Source organism: Pseudophryne corroboree, unplaced genomic scaffold (assembly GCF_028390025.1).
Source record: "Pseudophryne corroboree isolate aPseCor3 unplaced genomic scaffold, aPseCor3.hap2 scaffold_484, whole genome shotgun sequence".
NCBI classification, from domain to species: Eukaryota; Metazoa; Chordata; class Amphibia; order Anura; family Myobatrachidae; genus Pseudophryne; species Pseudophryne corroboree.
In genome coordinates this window covers 58,172-60,840 of record NW_026970094.1, presented here as the reverse complement: position 1 = coordinate 60,840, position 2,669 = coordinate 58,172, and the positions used below count along the sequence as shown (strand labels likewise).

General features: G+C 34.8%; 1 non-coding gene across 1 annotated transcript; it reads left to right on the top strand.

Moving 5' to 3' along the window:
* The first annotated feature begins 1,487 nt into the window (after nucleotides 1-1,487).
* On the top strand, nucleotides 1,488-1,561 carry TRNAT-AGU (transfer RNA threonine (anticodon AGU)). Its single transcript has one exon. It is a non-coding gene; the product is annotated as a tRNA-Thr (tRNA).
* Nucleotides 1,562-2,669: the final 1,108 nt, after the last annotated feature.

The following is a 2,669-nucleotide window of genomic DNA, read 5'->3' as shown; positions in this document are numbered from 1 at the left end:
GAGCAAAAATATCAATCCCAGTTTTGATTACTTAAATTAACAAAAAAAAATGCATATAGCAAAGGATAGTTTCAATCTGCCTACCTCTGGGTTATGGGCCCAGCATGCTTCCATTGCAGTACTCTGCTGCACATGTAAGTGCAAGAGATCCTGAAGCACTCACTCATCATGGGAAAGTACCAATGTGTTTCTTCGTTGGTTGATGGAAGAAACATCTTACAAAAACTCTCCAGATTATTGACTTTTTAAAGTTTTTCTAGGAAACGTTCTAGATGTATGCTTATTAGCCTTTGTCAGTATGTACTTTTTGCAAAGTGTCTCTGTGACGCAATCGGTTAGTGAGTCTGGCTACTAACCAAAAGGTTGATGGTTCAATCCCACCCAGGGACGTAATTGACCTTGTTATCAGATTTTGGTGATCTTTAAGTAGACAAGTCAAAATTTCAAATCCCCCTGTTCTGGTGTAGGGTACCTGGCCTTCTCTGATGTAATCAGAGTTAGATTTGATTCAGTGATTTTATAAAATCAGCTAGGAAGCACAATTTAGCAGTGGGTTGCAGAGAAAAAGAAATATGCTGGCAAAAAAAATCCAATTGAGTGATTAAACAGCTCTTAATTTTCTGGCTTTATTTTTATGCTAACAAATTTGTTCTCTGAAAAGTGTCCACAAAGCCAAGTCTCTGATTAACACCTTTGTAAGGATGGTTTTTAACCTATTACTAAATTAAACTTGCTTCATTGGAAAGGCAGCAAGATGCATCCTCATTTCAATGTCTACTGAAATAATACAGGTTGACACCAGGAAACATTAACGCCACTGCATCCTTGCTGCTTTCTCATGTGGAAGTCTGTTTAATGTGAAAACAAGGTGATATCTAATTAGCACACAGGTAAGGAATTAAGAAAATCTTTATTTAAGGGTGAAAATGTTTCTCACAAAATCGTTGCCCCAATGCATCATTGAAATTCAAGCTGGAAATATGATTTTAATATATCACTTGTACATTTTGTATTGCTCTTCTGGTGACAATGTAGTTTGTTTTTGTCAATTACCATTTTAATAATAGGGTAAAGAAAATTAAGTGGATTTTTGAAAGAAAACAATACTGTCAATATACTATTAAAACAAATTAAAATGGTAAAAGTTATTGTACTGTAAGTAAAAATAAAAGAGCCAACATATCAATCCCAGTTTTGGAATACTTTAATTAACAAAAACAAATGCATATAGCAGAGGATAGTTTCAATCTGCCTACCTCTGGGTTATGTGCTCAGCATGCTTCCATTGCTGTACTCTGCTGCACATGTAAGTGCAATAGATCCTGAAGCACTCACTCATCATGGGAAAGTACCAATGTGTTTCTTCGTTGGTTGATGGAAGAAACATCTTACAAAAACTCTCCAGATTATTGACTTTTTAAAGTTTTTCTAGGAAACGTTTTAGATGAATGCTTATTAGCCTTTGTCAGTATGTACTTTTGCAAAGTGTCTCTGTGGCGCAATCAGTTAGTGTGTATGGCTAGTAACCAAAAGGTTGGTGGTTCAATCCCACCCAGGGACGTAATTGACCTTGTTATCAGATTTTGGTGATCTTTAAGTAGACAAGTCAAAATTTCAAATCCCCTCTTATGGTGTAGGGTACCTGGCCTTCTCTGATGTAATCAGAGTTAGATTTGATTCAGTGATTTTATAAAAACAGCTAGGAAGCACAATTTAGCAGTGGGTTGCAGAGAAAAAGAAATATGCTGGCAAAAAAATCCAATAGAGTGATTAAACAGCTCTTCATTTTCTGGCTTTATTTTTATGCTAACAAATTTGTTCTCTGAAAAGTGTCCACAAAGCCAAGTCTCTGATTAACACCTTTGTAAGGATGGTTTTTCACCTATTACTAAATTAAACTTGCTTCATTGGAAAGGCAGCAAGATGCATCCTCATTTCAATGTCTACTGAAATAATACAGGTTGACACCAGGAAACATTAACGCCACTGCATCCTTGCTGCTTTCTCATGTAAAAGTCTATTTAATGTGAAAACAAGGTGATATCTAATTAGCACACAGGTAAGGAATTAAGAAAATCTTTATTTAAGGGTGAAAATGTTTCTCACAAAATCGTTGCCCCAATGCATCATTGAAATTCAAGCTGGAAAGATGATTTTAATATATCACTTGTACATTTTGTATTGCTCTTCTGCTGACAATGTAGTTTGTTTTTGTCAATTACCATTTTAATAATAGGGTAAAGAAAATTAAGTGGATTTTTAAAAGAAAACAATACTTTCAATATACTATTAAAACAAATTAAAATGGTAAAAGTTATTGTACTTTAATGAAAAATAAAAGAGCAAAAATATCAATCCCAGTTTTGGATTACTTTAATTAACAAAAAAAATGCATATAGCAGAGGATAGTTTTAATCTGCCTACCTCTGGGTTATGGGCCCAGCATGCTTCCATTGCAGTACTCTGCTGCACATGTAAGTGCAAGAGATCCTGAAGCACTCACTCATCATGGGAAAGTACCAATGTGTTTCTTCGTTGGTGGATGGAAGAAACATCTTACAAAAACTCTCCAGATTATTGACTTTTTAAAGTTTTTCTAGGAAACATTTTAGATGAATGCTTATTAGTCTTTGTCAGTATGTACTTTTTGCAAAGTGTCTCTGTGGCGC